Source organism: Eupeodes corollae, chromosome 3, assembly GCF_945859685.1.
Source record: "Eupeodes corollae chromosome 3, idEupCoro1.1, whole genome shotgun sequence".
NCBI lineage: Eukaryota > Metazoa > Arthropoda > Insecta > Diptera > Syrphidae > Eupeodes > Eupeodes corollae.
This window is the reverse complement of record NC_079149.1, coordinates 125,816,874-125,840,184: the sequence shown is the minus strand read 5'-3', so window position 1 is coordinate 125,840,184 and position 23,311 is coordinate 125,816,874. Positions and strand designations below refer to the sequence as shown.

The 23,311-nt window shown below is 32.7% G+C and overlaps 1 protein-coding gene across 3 annotated transcripts in view; it reads left to right on the top strand.

The window, feature by feature from the left end:
- The window catches only part of LOC129949031 (uncharacterized), a 173,595-nt gene that overhangs the window by 80,835 nt on the left and 69,449 nt on the right, over window positions 1-23,311 (top strand). For all 3 annotated transcript variants that reach the window (XM_056060232.1, XM_056060230.1, XM_056060231.1), the window contains one exon: window positions 21,380-21,446. The gene's annotated coding sequence lies outside the window, so the exon portion shown is untranslated. The remainder of the gene's footprint in view (window positions 1-21,379; window positions 21,447-23,311) is intronic.

Below are 23,311 nucleotides of genomic sequence, written 5' to 3'. Positions count from 1 at the left end.
GTACTTTTCTAGCAATAGATTCAATATACATTTTTTAAGACGCCTTGTCAAGGCCGTATTTACATACTATTGGGGCCCATACAGTTAAGAAACCCACCTCGAGTACAATACAAAGGGTTTTTGTTTGTTTTTCTACTTTAGCTTGTACAATTTTGACAAGATTGACAGATTTTTAAATGTAACGCCCACAAACACGCCCACTTTCTAAGCTCTAAGCATTTGTAACAATAAAGAAGCTCGGTGGAGAGAAGTAACGTTCTAAACTACCTAATTACAAAATTCTTAACATTTCTTTTATTTTTTTAAAATAAGAGCATTTTTAAGGCCCAGTTTTTCAGTTGAAAGTTTAGTCACACATTTACTAAGTGCGAGACTGTCCTTATTTCTTGATTAAACTCAAATTAATTTTTGAAAAATTATTTCAATTTCCTTGACGATTTGCGATGTAACTCCAACCTAATTCAACGAATGTATCTAGTTAGCTCTGTGTTCATAGAATTTTGTTTTTGACAGCTACATTCGTCAAAGAAATTTTTTGAAAACAAGGCTTTAAAGTTAATTTTACATGAAGAACAATTTCCTTAAGTGAGAATTCATTGTAGACCCATTGCTTGGACTTTAATACGAGTATATTAATTTTTCTTTTTATTTCATAAATGTCAAAGTAAACATTTGACATTTGCTGTAACTTTTTGTCACAAATTCGACACTTAGAAATAGAGAAACACAAAAGGCTGTCTTCAATAGAAAGAATATCCGGATACACATCTTTTATTTATGAAAACACTAAAGATCTGAACAGTAACACTTCTTAGAATCTGACATCTGTCATATCATGCGATACAAACGTGAAATTAACAGCTCTCAGTATTTTACTTAATAATCTCGGTCATTGTATTCAGACCACGCTTCGAGAAAATTTCTATTGGAAAAATAAAACACAACCAGAGCGCTCTGATATGTCTAAGCTAGAAAAAAACACTAACTCTTTTTTGACAGCTCAGTTCTTTGATCTGATTTTGTTAGTGTTTTACGTGTACGAAAGCTGATCCAAAACAGCTGAGAAAAGAAATAAAAAGCTATGGTATATTAAGTTATTTGACAGAACAGCTACCTTAATATAAATCGTTGAATTTAAAATTTATTAGATTTTAAGTTAAAAGTACTGTCAAAATCTTCTTTGACAATTACTTTGTAAACCGAAACATAAATGTTTGTCTGCTTTTTGTAAACAGCTGAAAATTGTTTATTTTTGACAGCTTTCAACTCAAAACACAGAAGTTCAAATTCAACTAATTAGGATAGCCAATAAAACAACCTAAGACAGTCGGCCTAGTGACTTACAATAACTCTCCACCATTCCTGTGTGTGAGTAATGTTGTCACCGATGGAGGGGCCCACGGTTGTAAGCCCAATCAGAGCTTAAGCCAGCTTAAGGGAACGAACCAATACGCAGCCTTATATGTCACTAACCATAATAGACGTTCTGCTCATTTTCGTTAAATTTCGTTACTTTCGCGAAATTACGCAAGAGCCATTTAACTGGCTCGAGCTTAAGCAACTGTCAAATTTGAAACTCATTTCAACCCAACATTTGCTTAAGTTACTTGAATCCATTATGGTTACTTTTTGTTTTGACGATCACTTCTGATAACTTTTCGTTAAGTTTTGACATTAGCTTACTTTCGGTTAAGTCTATTATAGTTGGGCCTTTACCAACACCTCTATATTGAAAGCAGCAAAATAGTTATTTCGACGCTTAAGTAATTACTCTAAATGTCAAATTTATTTCAAGTGACAGCAAATGTCATTTCAACTTTTTTGACATTTATAAAGTAAAAAGTTGCAAAACAAAAAACGTCATATTTGATTAATCAGCTGGGCCCTTAAATTTTCCTCATTTGCCGTCCCTGGAAATTTTATCTCTCTCATTGTCAGAGCTCTTCTCCAGCTCCTAATATACAGCCCCCATAGTTATAGAAAAAAATATCATCTTTGCTCGTCATCACCTACTTTTTGGGCTTATTTATCTCTGAACTCTTCTCAAGTTCTAGGTAGGCGAGTGCTTATTACATCTAATGCAGTCAAATTCATCTTTTCTTTAGGAATTCTAACCAATTTTAACCCACAAATAATATCTACATATCTATGACTACATCCATATCTATAAAAAAAGAAGAAAAGATGAAAACTAACAAAAGATACAATATTCTTTTTTTGTATCTGCAACAGATATTATTTGTTGTATTTGCATAAAGTAATCTGGTAATTTTGCTTCCTCAATATGATGTTGGAGATGATTCTGAGTTCTGTGGAAAAATGAGGTCGAGGTTTTTGGAGAGGGTGTTTAGAGCGTGTGATGGCTGTGCCTGGGGCTGGTGGCTGTGATGGCTGCTTCGGGGGAGTATTTGAAGGTATACAAATTCAACAAAAAAAAAAAGAATACAAAAATACCGTGGAAAATCGCTCATTTTACTCGCTGCATTTGACGTATGAGATATGTTTTTTTTTGACGTTAGTTTTAAATATTGTTCACCTGTTTGGGAAACGTTCTAGCATGTCAATCATTTTGTTGTTTTATTTTTTAATAATTAAGTTGCAACTCGTAAAATATAGAGATGTATACGATACCATAATAATAATGGTCGTGACTTTTGCTTTCTGTCACGTCAATTTGAATTTTTTTGAAATAACTCTAATTAATAACTCTGAGCATACAACAAGAGTAAAGGAGAGAAAGTGAGTGAGAAACAGAGGGAGAGAGAGAAAAAGAGTTCTCATATTTTAAGCGTGCATGAAAAAAGACCTTATCGGTCGTCGTTTCCGTGTACTTCCTCATTACTGAGCGCAATCAAGTGTGCAACAAAACGCACCTTAAAGTCACATTTAGTCTCGCATCTTCAGACTTTTATTTTTTCTACGTTTTATATTTTGTATTTTGCAACGAAGAACGTCTACTTGTGTTTTATTTTTTGGGAGCTACCTGCAACTTTTCTCCATAATTTCCATCCAAAGCAATGTAATGTAATAAACTCAATGCTTGTGCACGTTTATAGGAGATTTTTATAGGTTTTTATTTTTTAGTTTTGAAAGAGAAAACAACATATGGTTGTGAGTTTGAATTCTTTAGGACGAGACTACATGACGCAAACGTGAAATATTTGTATCCATCAATCCATCCATCATGGCGGCAGGCACGGTGTGATGATGAAACCTGTCAGATGATTTTTTTAATAGTTCAAACATTGGTTGGCATTAATTTTAAAAAATTGTGAAAACAAATATTGAAAAGTGAGATTATGGCTTTCTGGACTTTTTTTTTTGCAAATTGATTAAATTCCAAGAAAGTTTTCTTTTTTTTTTGTTGCATAAGTATTGACATATCAATGATTAGAAAAGTCATTGGAGGTTAAACGATAACATGTTTTCTCTCTATCACTCTTTTCATTCATCATGCACAAATATTTCAAAACTTATACATTATAAAATCCATATCAATTTAAATTCAACCCTTTCCCTTCATTTGTGAATAAGCTTATTGTTGAAAATTCATTATCAGTTTTAGTTCTTGAGAAAATTGTTTTCAACTTAGTCATAAGTATGTATGTACATACATAAATGGATCAAACAAGTGAAGTTTAACGTAACCTAAAGTCAAAGACGTCATATGTATAAAGCAAAGTGGATTGCAAACGTCAGTTTTGATAAAATGCAAACAAAAGAAATGGCGATTGACTGAAAATCAAAGGTTAAGGAAGATAAATAATCAGAAAGTATAAATGAAACTAGTTTTTAATTTGGATAAACTGCTGTTCGATTTAGAGTCTACATTGGCTTGATATTTTATAAAAAACACTTTTAGGTACAGTTTTTTCCTTTAACTTATCCTAATTACCACTTTTTGTAGAGTACATTTTTGGCAGCGTGCTTAAACACAAACATTTGACAGCTGACAGTTTAGGGTGGTTTCGCATTAGAAAAGTGTAATTTCATTAATAAACTAAAAAATATTTCACACTTTAATTTGTTTAGTAAAGTGTTAGCAGAACTTAAAACAAATATTTGACAGCTGACAGTTTGGGATCAGAAAAAATTACGTATGGTAAAAAATATTTCAGGAAAATAATTACATTTAACAGCCAGAGTTCGAAAGGTGTGATGTTCCTTCAATTGATGTAACATTTTAATGTTAAAATTGACATTTGACCAGCTTTCGAGTTTTTGAATTATATTTATGTTTTCAAAACTATTGTTCCACAACGAAGCCAATTAATGCCCTCGTAAAATGGTGTCAAATAAGTTGTTTCGTAAATTAACAAAACTTTACTAAACAGCTATAAATCTGGAACAAGAAAAAGGATGCCTTATACTTACTCAAAAGTAGAAATAGAAATAGGAATATCAAAAGACATGTAAAAGTGACTTAAAAGTTCTTCGAAGAGTTTCTAAGTTCCAAGTTTGTAATAAACCATTATTTATAATAATACATTTTAACCAGTTTCTTGATAATAAGTTATGACAGTTCAATAAATGAATAGTTGATACGGAACTTTAAGTTGCATGAGACAGCATGATGTTCACATTACACTTTTTTAAGGCGACTCATTTGACGTTTCAATGTTTTATCATTCACTTCCACTAAACTGTTAAAAAGAGAAGGTTAATCAAATGGGAGAGAAATAATGTGATGAGAATATTAACAAAGAAAATGAGTAATGTTCAAATTGACAGAAATGTCAATTGTTCCGCTTCTGCAATTTCATTAAAATACTTTTAAGTATCAAGAAATATTTTTTTTTTCTTTTTGTTAATCTAAACCAAATTAAACAATTAAAATACCGATTCTTTGCATATAAATGCAACTCAAACAAAATTATCAATTTAGATCATGTTAAATTATTATATTCTATAATTTTCTTGTCTTCCTATAAAAATGTCACATTCTTTCGAAATAAGCTGTCAAAATGACACTTTACAAACCAATTGTCACGTTCATCGATGCAATCGAAATCAATGCTTTGTCAAAAATTTGATGGCTCTTTTTAAAATAAAAGAAAAAAAACATTTGTTGTCAAATAATTTCCAAGAAATAGCTCTAAAAACGATGAGCGATGACAGGTTGATGATTGCGATGCGTTGTTTTGCATAAATATTTGGTGATGTTGATGTACAATATATGAATTTTTGTTTCAAAGAGGTGGTCTCCCGGGAGTTTTATGATTCACTTGCCGCCAGATCGATTGTACAAACTGCTTTGGAATTTATAATTATTTTTTGGACTTTTCAATTCGGCAAAAAAAATGATCTCACTTCGAATGCCTTTAGGTACACAGCTCACTTGTGTCATATTGGACCCAAAAGAAATTAAAGGTTTCCAATGATTCACAAGGCGTGTTTATACGTAAATTGCAGATATGTAATTTTTGTTTTCTTAAAATAAATATAATCTAGAAAAAAAAACAAAGAATTTTTTTCTTAACACTGAACAATAATAAAAAAAGAATGTCATTGTACGCGCGTTTTTTGTTTTAACTGTTTAACTTTATTGTTTAACAAAAATAACAACAAATTTTGTGATAAAAATAAACGAACGTGCCTATTTTTTACTTCATGGGGAATTTGAGAACATGTTACACCACCTCAACAGAAACAAAAACAAAACAAAAAGAAATGAAGATAGAAAATTTCAAATAAACATATTTTTGAGTAATTAAGCCAACTATTGTATCCAAATTTGTCACGAAATTGGTAATACCCTAAAATCGGAAAGAAAAGTATATCTTGTTGAATGTTTGTTCTTTTGTTCTGGAAGGTGTGTGCTATTGAATCAGCTGATTAAATAGTAAAATACAAAAAAATATGACCAATATTCTTAGACAAAACAAACAGAACTGGCTGCGATAATGATGAAATTAAAGTCTTTTGACATTTTGTTTGACATTAGAGTGCGTATAAGTCAAACTAGGCAATGTCACTTAATGACGTAAGAAACGTCAAAATTTGCATTCTTAAAGAAATCTTTTCCAATAACCCCCAGTATCCATCGAACCAAAATCGGAATTGTCAAATTTTATTTCAATATACTGAAAATAACGTCCCCCAAATATCTCGATAATGTCAACACTTAACACTTTATTTATGTAGGTTTGTTGTTAAGTCAATAAAAAATGCTCACTTCTTGTCTTGCTATGTCAAGAATGTTTCGACTCGTCGTAACGTTATACCACACTTAACAAAGTATCAATAAATACGTAAGAGAAGAAAAGGATTTCAATTGATTATATGGGGGTCGTTGCGTCAAATGTAAAAAATAAAGTGATAGCCTTTTCAAGAAATAATAAAAAACGGTACGTTGTTCCAGACCAGGGTTATATCTGATATTAAAGAGTCATATACATTTAATTTATGCGGTGAAACGGATGGCTGTGCTTAAAATAAAAGTAAATTATCCTTTTGGTTTGTCCATAAACAAGACTAAATGAACATTAGGAGCAGAATATGAAGGGCATAATTTTAAACACACTTTTTGGGTTAGTTGATTTTGGACTTTTGCCTCGATAATTTTTCTTTTTTTTTTAAATTTGACAAGGGTGCTTGAAAATATATGTTTGGTCATAAAGGGTTCAAGGCTAAAATCAGACTCATTCTCATATAAAGGTGACTGATATGGTAAACACGCTTCAGCTTCGGCTTCACCTGACGTTACGAGTTCAGCCATAGGAATTCGATGCATGCTATCATAATGGAGCTTCGAATTGACGTTTCGTTTGACAATCGTAAGGAAAAGAACGTAATGTGACTCCAAACGGAAGTTCTAGTTCAATTATCTGAACATTTGCTTTGCCTGACAGCTCAACAGCTGTAAAAAATGTCAACAAATAAAATATTTGCTCTTTGGAGGGATGAAATAATAGAAATGTCATTCAAAGCAACCACGAAGCAGGCCCATTGTAACGTAGACGAAGCCGAAGCTGAAGCGTGTTTGTGATTCAGCCATAACAATCAATGGATGGTTGTAATATTAACTACCATATAAATAAAGGTCTATTTTGAATATAGGAACTTTTATCAATCAGTTTAATTAGATTAGAAAATAAGAATCAAACTCGATTTCGACTATATTTAAAGTAAAAGCTAGAGTTTTTAATCTTTTTTTGATATCTCAGTTGAATAAAAGTGCACGCATGCTAAATAAACTCATCATATAAAACTCTTGAAATTCAAGCGATGACAAGGTCTTGAGATCAATGAGAGCAATTTTTAAAATGAGGTCAGTGGAACCACCAGTCCTTACTTGTTTTTTGCAACTTTATTTATTTTGTCACAACTAATTAACGCCAAATTAATGAAATATAAATCATTCAACACAAATATTTCTTACCTGCTTTGAGGGTTTTGGCGTTAGTAGCCATATTTGAATATAGTGGAATGAACTTTAAAAAAAAAACATAGAAAACATCAAAAACTAAACGTAATGAGTTTCAAACCTTTTAACATAAATTCTTATTAGCTGCTTTTCAAGGAAAGGTTTTTGTAGTCTTATATGAATATAGATTAGTGAACAAAAAAAAAAAGAAAAATACAATACAAGTACAAATAATTAAAAGTAATTCAACAAAAAATTTAAGATCAAAAATGATTCAATAGATTTTTAGGGTGTGCTTATATGTATAAGTTGACAGCTATGTAGCAAAATAATAAAATAACATGGAAAACATTGCACGATAAGCTCAATACTGTCATAACGAATAGAAAAGTAATTTACTTAAGCCAGATTAGATAAGGACTTTACACTCGTTTTTTGCGGGCTACTTTTTTAAGTTGACATCCAGATAGAACTAAGATTGAAAAAACATAGTAAACATATCACTGCATATTTAAACAACTAATTTGAAACTTAAAGAAACCATTCAATAAAAAAATATTTAACTCCACTTTAGGGGTGTTTTTCCAAATTGACAGTTAAAGTTAAAAAAACTGCAAAAAACATAGAAAACATTGCACCGTGTATACTTAATTGTTATAACTTATTCACTTTTAATTAATAGCTAATTATAAGTTTCTTGGGAGCTGCAAAGCAGCTAATTTGACATCTAAGAAGCAAGAAGACTAAAAAACATAGAAAGCATTACAGGACGTACTTCAAAATATCGAACCTAATATACGACTTATTAATAGCATATAACAGTCAATAAAATAATAAGACAATACAATAATAAGATTAGACTTTTAAATCCATTTTCTGGAGCTGCTTCGTTCAACAAACCAAAGCGAAAAAAAAACATAGAAAACATGACACCATGCATTTTAAAATTTGCTACAACTAGCAACGTTTAGATAAAGGCAAATTATAAGCAAGTAAGACATTCAATTTTGTTTTCTGGGGGTTGACATCTAAGTGGCAATAACCTTTAAAAAAACATAGAAAACATTGCACGAAGAACTCAAAATTTTCAAAACTAACTGATAGCAAATAACTATCCAAAAATGTATGCTTAATATATTTTAGACTTTTTTTCCTGGAAGGCGGTTTGCTACGTTGACATTTATATAGCAATAAAACAAAAAACTCATAGAAAACATTGCACGACATACGTCAAATTAATAATAAAACAACATATAAAACATTGCACGTTGAGTTCTACACTGTCACAACTAATTCACTGCTAATAATTGGCAAACTATAAGAAAATGTTGTTTTTAAGATAAATTCTTTAAATTCGTTTTCTGGATAAGCCGGTGGTCTTAAATGGTGATAAAAAAATAAACATTAAAAAAAATAGAAAGACAAAATCAAGACTGTAACTAATTTTTTAAATGCTCTTGTTTTTCGAAAAAATGACAATCACAAAATTTAAAATAGTCTTACTGATTCAAGCCTTAAATACACGCATAAAAGTTTTGAAAACTCTAAAACTTCAAACAAATATTTTCTACACTTCAAAATCAAGTTCCACTTATGTTATGTCCTTGCATTCTTCTATCTTCGTATTATTTTTTAATAAATGAATTTTGTATTGTCACTGCTCAAATAATACAAAACAAAATATGATTAAAATTCACACTTCAATTCTAAGTGTATGCGAACTTACTCTTATACAAATAAGTATATGCTCACGAGTTGCGGGTGTTTCTATATGTTAGCTAACTTATTAATAAAAATGTTATAATTTATTTGACCATGAAAAAATATGCATGCGGTAGCTTTAGCTTATATAGCTAAAGCAGCAGACCTCAAAGCGGTTAAAACGCAATCATAACCCATCACTATAAATGTGCATAAAAATATAGTAAAACCTACATTGCTAGGCCAGGCTAGCAATGCCGACCATCTCGAGCCAAAACACCCATCAAAAGCAGCCCAGCCATCAGCCATCCAAACTCCCCCTCAGTTATCCTCATCGTCATCATCGTCGACAGTGTATAGGATAGATACGTTCGCGGCTTATTTAGTTTAGTGGTGCTGGTGTTATAAAAATAACAAGTGAATTACAATAATATCTCGCCTCTCATCATGTTAATTAAAATATGCGCCAATATAGCAAAGCAGCCAGCAACTATGTACGTACTGTATAAACTATGACACTCATACACCTAGTATTTCTATGAGTACAATGCCATTGACAGGAGACTCACCCACTCCTCCCTTTGTCCCACTCACACTCAGTGACATCTTCCTCGAAATAAACTTTGCTTTTCCGTGCTCGTTCGAAGCTCGTTCGTACTCTTAACTCAACTAAGTCAGTCATAATGCAGCAAGCGGCAACAGTTTGCTGTGCAAGCAGACGCGCTGTGCTATACCGCGCCATACCGCGCGTGTAATTGATATTCATAGCGAGTTGTATGATATGTCCCATGTCTGTCATGTGAAGTACTCTGGGGCTCTCCAAAGCCAGCCAGCCCAAGCGAGCGTAGAAGAAGCTCCCAGTAGTAGAATGTTTGAAGTAGTGTGACGTCTCTTCTTCGACGTCGCGTCGTTGCTCGTATAGTTGACGTATAGTTGTTTAAGTTTCGTAACTTTAACCCAATTTTTGTTGAAGAAATTTGACTGCTGATTGTTGAAGTACACACGAGAGTACTCTCGTATGCTTGAGAGATGCTGGTACTTCACAGAAATGTAACCTTACAATCATATCATCACTTTTTCTTTTAGGTTTTTTTTTGTATTGTTTGTTGGTATTTTCATGAAGAAGCGGCTTCCTTTCACTTCTTTTCTTTTATTGGTTTCGGGGAAAATTTTCACCCTAAATTTTGGGTTTTTCTTTTTTTGTCTTTTTTGTTTTGTTAAGGAAATATTGTCTTTTGGATTGTTGGCAGAGTGCGTCGTCGTCGCTTGGAGTCGGTGTCATTCTGTGGCGAGTGCTTTGGTTGTGACACATTCTGATGTTTATCTAAGCATTGTATTTTTTCGGATGTTTGTTTTTGAAAAGAACCAAGCTGGAAATCCATTGAATCATATATGCCTTTCCTTCTTCTTCACCATTTGAACAAGTGTTTTTTTCCGTAATGATATCAAAGAGTTCCAGGATTTATTGAACCTTTGTGATACCTTTTTGGAGTATCGTTAAATAAATTGCTTCTATTAAGTTCAAAGTCTCAACAGAGTTTTGCTAACTTAGCTCAAGCATTTCTTAAATCGCTTTTAATAGCTTTCAGCTACTGACCTGCAAGAAGCAGTTGGAAAGGCTATTTTCGAAGACGTAAGTCTTACCAAACTCATGATTCTTTCAAACATGATTCCAAGAGACCACGCAAGTTTTTGATTGCACACCTAGAACTTGGGAATAGAAATTCTGTAAACATCCATGGTAATAAAGCCATATTTGATCTACTTAAGTTCCTGGACTTATCGCAACCGTGAAGTTCCCCTTGGGTGGGATATAGGGCCTCCACTGCTCGTATTCCTCATAGTATACGATTTTTTGACATACTTCAAAGCTTCAACATTTCTTCAGTTGTACTGATTCATGTTCTAGCGTCCTTCACCAAGTACTTCTAAGTCTTTTGGCTTGTGTACTCCCTATTTAAGCGACTTCCACTGCATCGCTTGTCAGGCAATGTTTCATCTTTTCATCGTATATTCAATCCAGTACCGCACTTTCGACTTTGTATAATAGAATCTACAGGTCACTGATCCGTTCTTGCACGAAGCTCAGGATTGAAAGTACATTTGAGCAAGATAATCCTCAAGATGCTTAGAAAGCATCGAACGAAGTAAAGAACGTTTAAAGTTTTCTTCTGACAGTGTACAAATGATCTTTTTAAGTGATGCATCCAAAAAGCAGGGGACCTACAGTTTATATGCCGAATCCAAGCGGCTAATTTGAGAAAGCACTTTTTCATGACAAGAGTTACTCTTGGAGGAATTGTCAATTCCTCGCAAGAGGCAGTACCAGTGAAAAGACTTTAGATGGAAGGGATCGAACCCAAGGGTACTACCTCCATTCCTCACAACATGACTCGCACACAGGAATGGTTGAGAGTTGTAAGTCACTAGCTAGTTCGCAACGGACTGTTGCGCCACCCAATTTATTTATTTATTCAAAAAGCAGCACGGATTCAATATTGAACTGAAATAGTCGCAGCTTGGTTCTTAAGCTGAAAGACTTGTTTCTCCATATTTAAGATATGACTTTTAATCTGTCTTTGCTTCTCCGATACGGTTGCTTACATCCAATTCAGTTCCGTCACCCGTAGGGACAATACTCCCAAGATATTGGACTATCTCTTTCAGTTGTCCAGAAATTTAGAATCTCATTGGTGACAAAGTCCATGGCTCATCCTTTTAGTTTTTGCCGAATTGATCTTTGGCCCACCATTTCAGCTTAACTCTCCACTTTTCCTGTTGTCATTTGATGGAGATCCTGGATCCGCATCCACATAGGTATTTGGCATGTGATTGCAGAGTCCATTTAATTTCTCCATTTCCATTCGACGAAGCTACTTGCTGAACGTCACCCATCACCAACAGGAACAGTATTGGTTAGAGTATACAGCCTTGCCGTACTCCACTTTTAATTTCTATTTCCTCTTACAATATTTCTTTATGCAAAACGTGACATCTTATATAGCCTTGATAATAGCAATCAATTGATCCACTCAACTAAAAAAATGCTGCTTATTCCGCGTAGAGTATTTCGTCAAGGTTATCTTTTATACAAAACATTTAAGCATTCAGAGAGAAAGGTTCATTTTCGGTCATAGAGCAGTTTTTGCCTTAAGCAGCAGTAAACAATCCCAATGAAAAACATAAGGCGTCAATTTTGCTCAACTTGTCAGTTAAGGCCACAAGCTTGTTGTCTTATGGTAAAATTAAACTCAATACCACATGCCCCTTGAATGGTATCACATACTCATACGTTCTTGGAGACAACATCCCATACATCATCATCATCATTATCATAACACAAAAACCCAGTATGTAAACATTATTGGCCCAAATTGTTTCACCTGTGTCAACTCACTTGATGCTGGTTTACCCAATAAAGACATATTTTATTTTTTTTTTGTCTTTATCTCTTTTATTCTCTCCTCTGTTTGTAATTTTCTTTTCATTTTTTAAAAAGAAGCTGAAACTTTTTTTGTATCTACCTTTTTTGAACAAAAGTATATTTATAAATGTTATATAAATGAACTTTGGAAGAGCAACAGAGTTTAAGACAGAAAAGTGAATAAAAAGTAAAAATTTTAATTATTATTATTGTTGTTAAAATATTTTCACTTTTGACTCTTGACTTTTTTTGTTACTGTTTACTCATAACAATGCATCCATCAAAAGTCTTCAGAAGACAGGACAGAGTCACAAGATATGGCAAAAAAAAAACAGCTGAACTCGACTCATCAGCGGAAATTTTAAGTGAAAATATAATATTTCAAGACCTTTTGTACACACAATTGACATTTCTTATTTTTTCTTCGTGCGTTGTGACATATCTGTCATCACAGTTGGTAATATATATTAATGGGTATACCAACCAACAAAATAAAATAAAACAAAACAGAAGTTTTACTTTTGTTTATTTTGGACATAAAAGTAGGGCTCAGCCCAAACCATAAGTGATGCCATACAAGACGGCACGACGCAATGGACGTGTTGAAAGAAAGTGTTCATCACATAACCATCAAGAAAGGATTCTTTAAGATTTTTTGGTGAGGACTGCAAATAATATTGACAGAATGTGTTAAAACGCACAACAATAACAATGATTGCGAGAATGCTGCACTTCAAATTTCAAGGTGGATTCGACGTCAACTTGCATCGTTGCAGTTGCCGTCAACTTGAGAGGAAAGAAATATCGGATACACAATCAACATCCATCCTACGTTTTTGGGGTCACCATCATCAAATCAAAATGGCAGCTTAACATAATTTCATTTCATACGAATCCAAAACCGAACCAACTGGGAGTGGTTTTTACGAACGTTCGTCGTTGGTCGCCATCGCCGCCGTACCGTACGTCATCCGTCAGGCTAAACACACAATGGGCTTTGATGCGCGGTGGTCTCTTTTTTTCTTATTTTTAGGATGACAGCGATGATAACGATGATGATGACAAAAGTCGTGACACTATAATTGAATTATTATGATTTTCTCTTTATTTCTTTAAGGTACCTACATCTTTTATTGTTGTTGTTTTTATTTTTGTTGGTGGTTTTGCGAGAGATAAATGAGGGCAGACAAAAAAATCATCATAACCATCTTAAGCACCCAAACTATTAACGAGCGACATAACGCCACGAACGCACGACGCACGACGATGAGGAAAGGCAACAGAAACTGTCATTGTGACAGAAATCCTGTGCGATGATGATTTTGACTGTTTCTTATGTTAAAAACGTGTACACCAAGCCTAAAATAATATTTTTGTGTCATCTTCTTTTACACTAAGGCTTTGGCTGTGGCTGCGGGTGTTGTGAAGGCTTAATGACACTTTGGCACTTTTGCTTTCTCTCGGCAAAAAAAAAACCGTTTAGGAATCTTTAATTCAATTCTTGACATTTTGCTGTTGTTGTTCGTTTTATTATGCTTTTTTTCTCTTTATTTGGAGATTTTCATAAAACATTTTTATATCCCATAACTTTATACTTCATCACCCTCTATACACCTTAAGGTATACTCGGAGATGATGAAGGAATTATGAATATTGCTGTCCGTCCGGAGGAAGATAAGATCATATTTCAGCTTTTTTTTTATTTTGATACATCACAAATAGACGAGACGTACTCAAAAGGTTTTGTTTTGTTTTGTTTTTCTTTTTTTCTTTTTAATAAAATAGAAAAAGATAAAATAAAACAGAATGTGCGGTTATCGTATGATGGGGGGATAAAATGAAAATATTGCGAGGATTTGTGTTGTTTCGTTTGAGATATAAGCTGGAGGGATTCACAATTGAGTGGAATATTTCTTTCTATCCGAAGTGTCAGTGTAAGTTGCTTGTTGTCAAATGGGGGATTACCATAAAGCTACTAGTTTAGAATACAATGGATATGAGATTTTTGAAATATAAAAAACAGTTTATGTTTAAGAGAAATAAGAAAGAATTGCTGACGTTTCAATAAATTGTTAAAGAATAGAGTTATAGGGTTTGCAAAGTGTTAAGAGTGTAGGCGGCCTGTTAATACTAAATTAACGTCTTAATGTTATTTTTGGAAACAGCTTTGACTTGAATTGGTCAGATTTTCAATGTAAACATTTAAGACATTATGGTTACGCCATCTTTTCATAAAACTTTCAATTCTGTCACCCTTTTGTCAATACAGGAAACTTATAATCTTTGTCGCGAGTAACACGATATATGACAATTATAGGTGATTTTTCAAGTTAAATATATGTACGTTATTTTTTTCAAACTCATTTTATATTCTCACCTGAAGATGATTGTATATAAAGGGCATTGTCTTCCGGTTTCTGAATAAGGAGCTAATTTTTGAGAGATGTCACTTTTTGTTGACATTCTCTTGTTTTGGAGTCTAAAGAACGCACTCACCTTAACACACGATTGATGTTTTGTAATAAGATCTCTTATGTCCACATTTATGCCTCTTAGATTTCGTTTATGTTTTTTAAATAATTAATACAGTTGACACATTAGATCCACGTAAGATCGTATCGTATCATTATTGGTTGCAAAGTTCTGTAAAATCAAATTACAAATTAATGCAGATAAAAGCCAACAATACTGCGTTTAGAATTTTTAGGCTTGAAATAGAAACATTTTAAGAATATGTCACTTCATCTTATCGAATTCGGCTCTCATTATAAACGTAGCCTTAAACATTTGACATTTATTGTTCAGCTAAAAAATGCATCTCACGATTTTCGGAGCTAGATCTTAAATAAAAATATCATCAAAAAATAAATTTCATTCAACTCGTCTCCTACCCCCTTAACTTTTAATAAAATTAAAAGGATCCAAAAATGTCAGTGTTATAGAACAAACCTGATTTAAAGACACAAACAACATTTAAAAGTCAAATTATGTGTAACACATTTGAAGTTTATAGTTTTATTGCTCGATATAAACTTATTGCATCAATTGTCAATTGAATTCATGAAACACATGACATATTTGTCATTTTTCCGATTAGGATGCGTTCAAACAAATGTGTTTAGATGTTTAGATTTGTTTTAGTCTGACACCATTCATTTGACGTTTCTTGTTCTATTTTTCAATTTTTCAAAAGTCAGAGTCACTTAAGTTTGATGGTGGTTTTTCATGATTTTCATTTTTCACTGAGATATTCAAATTTGATCCCTTAACCTGGAAAATCATTTAATTTGGTTTCTTATGTCCTTGTCATGTTTGATCCTACCTTAAAAATATAACTACATTCTAAAATGACTGAAATAAAATATTTTTGAAATAAAAATAGATTTATTCAAAGACATTTTAAGAATTCTGTTAATCCTTATCTTCCCTCTGTCATTGAATACCTAACCATTGACTGTGACGTTTACCTACTGTCAAAAAACGAAACTTCTAAAATAACAATTTCTAATTTATGCACACATAAAATTTGTCCACCAAAAAAAGTAGAAAATAAAAAGAAAAGAAAGAATAAAAGGGAAAATGAATTCCGAGGTCAATAGGTCAACTACTAGAAAACTATGCACAGCACATCATCATTCACTGAATCAACAATCGTCGTCGTCGGCAACGGCAACGGAGGTGGTGGCGGTTGGTCTCATTTTGTACACCCCAAAAATAAACTAAACAAGAACATTTTTCTATTTTATTTTTTTGTTTTTTAACCCAACTCAACGGCAGATAGAAAAAGAAACCCAAATACAAAATGAGTATCCCACAAACAAAACAAACGCGTGCAAAAGACTCCAAATGAAAACCGAGAAAAAAACTAACCACCACTACCGTTATTCATGAAAAATAAAATAATAAAGAACTACAAGCACTACAAAAGGAACGGACAAACGAATAGACGATGACGGACGGACGCGACGTGTAAACGGACGACTCCTCTTGGGCATATTTAAATATTCAAATTGCCCTTTGGTGGTGTAGTCTTCTGTCATTCGTTTCGCTTTCAATTTTTTTTTTGTTTTGTGTTCATACGTGTAGATACATTATCTATATATGCATTTAGATAAATTTGACTTTTGGATTTTGTTCTTAGTTTACTCAAATTTAATTCCTTTGCCTCTTGCTTTAACATTCTTTTCTATTATAGAATAGCAAGCATAAAATTTGACACCCTACCGCGACGCCTTGACGTTTTAAATGTTTAAACCATGAATGCATGATTGAGGTTATAATATTCTTGTTCATGTTCGGTAGATATAACCAGCAGCAGATAGGCAAACAGCAGCGCCACCACCGCCACAGCCGCCACAATACAAAAAAAAGGAGAAGCTAAACAAAACATTGACACTGACACAATCCACAGAGCATCATCATTCTCATGCTCCAAACTCGGTCTCCTGTTGAAGATAGGTATGCCAAAAGGAATTTGTTAGAGATGTACGATATTTATCATCGTCATCATCATCATTATCCTCTGCTGTGAAATATGGGAACCTCAAAAGCATAAAATATGCAAAATGCCTTATTCTTTGTCAAACTCCTATTGAACGCACGCCTCTTCGTGTGTATCAGACGCACAAAAAATCAGGTCTTTGACAGTTTTGATCTTTGTGGCACTCCCTCCATCTTACTCACTCTCATTTTCTTTCTCTCGTGCACACAATTTGTTAGCTTGAATTGTTAATTGTCTCTTGTTGTCTTTTTTTTGTGTCTTCTTCTTCTTAAGGCAATCTCAAAACAACCATGATGGTGTCAAACCGGAAAATAGAGGTCATCTCCCATATGACGCCATTTGTCCTCTGAATTGTTTGCCGAAGATGCACCATTTTGTAGAACATGCATTCTATCTGTCACATTTGACTTTCGAGAGTGTTTTAAGATAGTTTTTATAGGGGGTTAGTTGTGTGTTGGGGTATGTTGGAAGGAAGGATGAGACACCAAGGAGGCACTTCGACAAGCAAGGTTATTTAGCCTGATTCATATAGTAAATCACTTGATATACTCCCTCTCTTTCTCTCTTTGCTGTCATGTCAGAATGCTTCTTCATTCGAGCAGGATACTTTGCCAAGTTTTTCTTTTTGTTCGGAAGGAGAACATCAAGAACGAAGGTCACATACTTCCGCCGTCCCCCATCACATCAGGGTTGGAGCTTTAACAATTTGATAATATTGGCTTGGATATAAAAGAAAAGCATATTGTGGGAGTTTGAAAATGTCCTTTATATATTCGGTCTTTGGCGAAGTGGATGATATTTCTTCACTCCCACATTCCATTGTTTGGTTGTAGCATTGATGGAAATCACTGCAGAAAAGAAGTTTTCTCGTGCTTTGTGAAATGGATTCTTTCTATTTTCTTTCCTATCTTAATTCGTTGCCATGGATTTTGTTTCTTTTAGCTTTTTTTACAAAGCTGATTGATGCAATTACACATTTTCATAGAAATTACCATCAACACAGATCATAGTCTTGGAAACATAAATGTTTCACTTAATTTATATTCATTGTTATTTCCCCTCAGCGAAATGATATCAATCTTTATTCAGAAAGGGAGGTTTCTATATTAGTTTATTTTCTTATGATGAAAAACAAGTTGACATGGTGATGAGCCGGCGAAAGTGATATTTCCTTAAATAGAAAGTTTTGAAACCCTTTAATCGCTTCCTCCAAGGAAATTTGACAGATGACAGATGAATTTTGCTCAAAAGATAGGAGGTGAGTCGCATTGCTCCATGATTGTAAATATAAAATGTCATCTAAATGTCAAAACTACAAACCAGCCACATTTCACTAAAATGCAATTCAATTCTGTCAAAACAAATGTCAGCTTCACTTAACTGATGTGCTTTTCTCCTTCGGAAACAAGAGTTAACGAAAAACAATAATATGGAACTTGACGAATCTAGTACTTTTCAAAGCAGCATAGGGTTAAAATGACATTTTTTGACGTTTGACAGCCGAACTATCAAAACTAGAAATAATCTTAATTATTTGTAATTAAATCTAAAAATATTAATACAAACCTTTTTAAAGTTAAAATGGCGTTTGCAAAATTGCGAAGTCGAAATTTTAGTTTGACAGAGCATGAAGGGAAATTCCTCGTAAGGAGTAATTTCTTCCTACAAAAATATTTTGATAATTTGACATTTAAAATTTCTTTGTTAAAGAAATCAATATTATTTTCCTTATACCTAGTAACTTGCCTTTAAGAAGATAACTTAAGTGAGTTCTTTATGGTGCAAGTTCTATTTTAGTACAAAATTACATAATGCATAATAACCTTTATTGTATTGTTAAATGAGACTTTTTTTTCACTCCGGAAAGCATAAATATGTCTTAATAGTAAATTAACAATTACAACTAAGTACTTTTGTACCAATGTAAAAAAAAGAAACGCTTAACCACCTGTCTCATACATCAGTGTCAAATGTCATTAAAATATAGAAATCACTGTATCTTGACGTTTAAGTGTCAACCACAACAGCATTCAACTATATGCCATAAAGTGCACATAATAATTTTTTTGTTATTTATACTTTATAAAAAAAAATAATTATAATTTAAAACTCCATAAAAAACCATTAAACAAAAGTTCAGTAGTGTCATTACCAAAAGACTTCACACATCACATAGTTAAGTTGGTACATTCTAAAACTGCATACTAATTGAGTGATGTCTACAATGACAAACTGTCATAATAAACCTTTAAAGTTGACTGTCATTAGGTAGTCTTTTTATTTTTAAATAAAGCTTCGTTTTATACAACAAGTTCAAGTGCCAATTTCTCAAGGTGCAAGGCAAAAATTGTCTTGAGAATATAATTATTATTGTTATTATTTTTATTATATTACTTGTTGTTTTTGTTAATTTGTTTCTTTATAAAACAACAACTTCTGTACATCTGTTTGCTGGTTTGTTGCTTTGCATTTTTAAGAACTTCGCCTTTTTTTAAAAATGAATATTGGTATGGTAACCTTGTGTAAATTAAGTTTTTGTTTAATGAAAAAATAATACTGCCCGAAGAAACAATTAAGAAATACAATAAGGGGTTGATTTTGCATATAGCCAGCAAGTCACTACCCAGCCAACTATAGCTCAGCGTGTGTAGCTCTAGAGGGATGGAAAAGGTTTACCTTTAACGTAGGTTGTAAGAATTGACATATATGTATGTATATACATTTTTCTTCCATTCCAACCGCAAGCCACTAAAATTCAAAGTAGATTGCGCAATTTCTCAAGTTGAATAGAATTTAATTATTTTTCTTAATTTGAATAAAATATCATGTGATTGATGTTTCTTTTTCTATGTTAAACGTCAGAATCTCGAACAAATAAGTGTTTAGGAATGGTTTAAAAGAAGTATAAGTTTTCCAATCATCTGTCAAAATCTATAAATTGGTACAGAATTTTAGTTTTGGCTTAATCTCTTGAAAAAAACGTATTCAAATAAAAACGAATCTACCTCATTTGTACTTATAAACGTCAAAGTCATCGTTTGTACTCTGAATTTCTGAGATTTTTATTTCCAAATTGTGACTGTTTCATTTAATTTGTATTTACTTGGCATCGAAGAATTTAACAGAACTTCAGATAATAACTATAATTTTAAAATAAATAAATACTTAACTTTTATAAAATTTTTTGACAGAACTTAAAATGTAGAAATGTCATGGAGAGTTAAGGAACAGATCCTTAAACTAAGCACAAATTTGCAACTGTCAGTTTTCACAAAACAAAAGACTTCACTTTTGACAGTGAAAAACTTGACAAGTTCTATCTTGATATGTAAAATTAATGTTTTAGATAGCTTTTGACTGTACTAAAGATGAAAAAAGGTTTTGGAGAGTAAGAGAACAGATCTCACAACAAAGCTCAAATTCGCATCTGTCAGTATTCACAAAACGAAAGGCGTCATGTTTGATAGTAATAGTTTTGACAAGTTATCTTTTGATGTAAAATGAATGCTTTAGATTACTTTTAACAAAAAAGAAAACACTCACAAATTCGCATCTGTCAGTTCTTACAAATCAAAATACTTCACTTTTGACAGTGAAAGACTTGACAAGTTCTATCTTGATATGATGACAGAACTAAAGATGAAAACATTTTTTGGAGAGTAACAGACAGGTCTCATAACAACGCTCAAATTCGCATCTATCAGTTTTCACAAAACGAAAGGCCTCACGTTTGACAGTTAAAGTTTTGACAAGCTCTCTTTTGATGTAAAAAAAATGCCTTAGATAACTTTAAACAAAAATGAAAAAATTCACAAATTTTCCTCTGTCAGTTTTCCCAAAATTCACCATTCTCTTATTTTCTTCTTCTTTTTTGAATTGTGTGATAGAAAAAAACTTGTGTAATCGAATCATAAAAATTGAATTTTCAGAGTTTCGACAGAAATACCTGAAATCTGAAAACTATTTCTGAGACCCAAGAAACATAAATTAATTGATTTCCTCTACCGCTGTCAAAAGAAGGAACTGTCATTATGAAACTAATAAAACACTTTCAGAGAAAATATCAAATCCTAAAAATGAAATTTTAAATCAATATTGACATTTCGATGAGCTGTCAATGAATATCTCAACAGTTGAGGAGATTTTTAAATTCTGTCTTAAACATTGATTAAAAACTTGTCAACATTTTCATATTATAAACGACTTTTGACTCAAAATGGAGAAAAATAACAGAAATCAAGAGACCAGTAAAATTTTTATTTTTGACATTTCAAAGTGGTGACCTTATGAAACGTTTTATTTTATGGAAAATTCTTAAATCAGTCTTATATTGGTTCTATAATAAACTTAAACATTTTTATTAAATTAAATCTTTCTTTTTTTGCAGAGATCAACTTAAACAAATTGAATGTGTTTTTTAAACACTACAACCTTCACACAAAATAATCAAAATGGTAAGTAAATTTATCAACATTTCAATATTCTAAATATAATAAATTAGGTTAAAAACTTGAAAGCAACAAAGTTGATGAAGTTGATTCTTTGGCTTACGCAAAGAAAAACCTTTTTTTAGTTTAAGACTTAACCTACATAAATTTGTCTTCCGAGAAGCCAATAGTTTTCTTCCATCAATCGGTATATCTTCAATCTTAATGATTTCGTAACAAAAATCGAAGAAATAAATTCAATCATCAGAAACGATAAGACCTCACGGAACCATAGAACCATTCCACCATACATCATGACTATACCACTCCTCCACACAATGTGTCGGTTTGTCGGTAAAGTAGATTCACAGCTTTAACTATTTTCTATATATATGAAATTAAATTTGATCTGATCTTTTTATATGTATTTCCCATAATAATGACCGTCATTCATCTATAACTACCAATCTGATTCCGATCGAGACGAATGTGTGTATCTTCGTCTTTTGTGTTGCCGCTCGATCGCCCAAAGTCAATAGGTCGAACGTTCTTACATACGTTGTTATAGACGAATATGTCATTCACGTAACATACATTTGTCACGGCTACTTCTCACTCCAGTCGAATCGAATCGAGTTGATCCCGAGATCGATCTGCTTGATAGACCATTTTGTGTTCATGTCGCTTTTGCGCCGCCAAGCAGTGCCACCAAGTAGGTAAGGTACCTTATATTGTTGTTCCTCTAGCAACTCCAATTACTACTATACTCCAGATGTGTCAGATCGGAATAGAAGAAAAATAAAAAATGTCCAAAACCATTCTCCAAAGGAAGCCATATTATGCACAGAAGATGCAATATGCACATATCTATCTTCTTAGCTTTATCTATAATAAATTTATTACACGTGTGCTGTGCATCTTCTGCGTTCTAATTCAAATCGAACCAAACTGATTTATTTACAACTGCGCTTCACCGCCGCCCGCTGATTCGTTTTCAGTTGGAAGGAAAGTTCGGTGGTGGCGGTTGCTAGTGGCGGGCGGCGCATCTAAGCACCAAGCAAGCAGGGTAGCTTCTATATATGTATGTAGTATAAAAACTGTTGCATTTCCAAATGGAAGCAGTGTTGAATATAGAGATGGCTTTCCATACCTACAACCACGCCCGGAAATCGAGATCGTGATGAAAGTGTGGAATTATATTCGTTCGTTGGTTGGAATCTATAAGATATCTTACTATAACTACTGAAAAAAACACTCATCATCGTCAACACCGCCGCCGCAGAATAATCATCAACCAAACACTTGAGATGGTTGTTGGTGCGCATTTGTTAATAATTATAAATTAAAAAATTCAACAACAACAATAAAAAAAAACTATAGAAAAATTAACATTAAACTTGCACATGGATGGAATGCAGCAATATAGCATCAGGCGGTCGGTCGGTGGTAGCGACGACGGCGACGGGACAAGCTATCTATGTACCTATTAACAAATAGTTAGAAGCAAGTGCACATATCTATCTCAATGTCACAAATTCTTTTGTGAGCTTATAATATAGTTAGATACATCATCCCACACTAGGTTAGATACTTACATACTTATATACCAGCAGTTCTAACTTTTAGATGGAATATAAAAAGTTACAACACACAATTTTTTTTTGGTTTTTTTTTACGACGCGGTCTATTTCTTTAGATCACCGCGGTTAATAGTTTAATTGTTGCGGCAACTTATTCACATTTATGTGTTACTAATATATATTTATGTATACATTGGGAAAAAGAAGATACACACATGGAAAACCCCCTTCTTTTTGACTCAATCAAAATGAAAATGAAGAGGAAATCTAACATTCAAACACGGAATATTTTCATCAATATTACTTAAACGT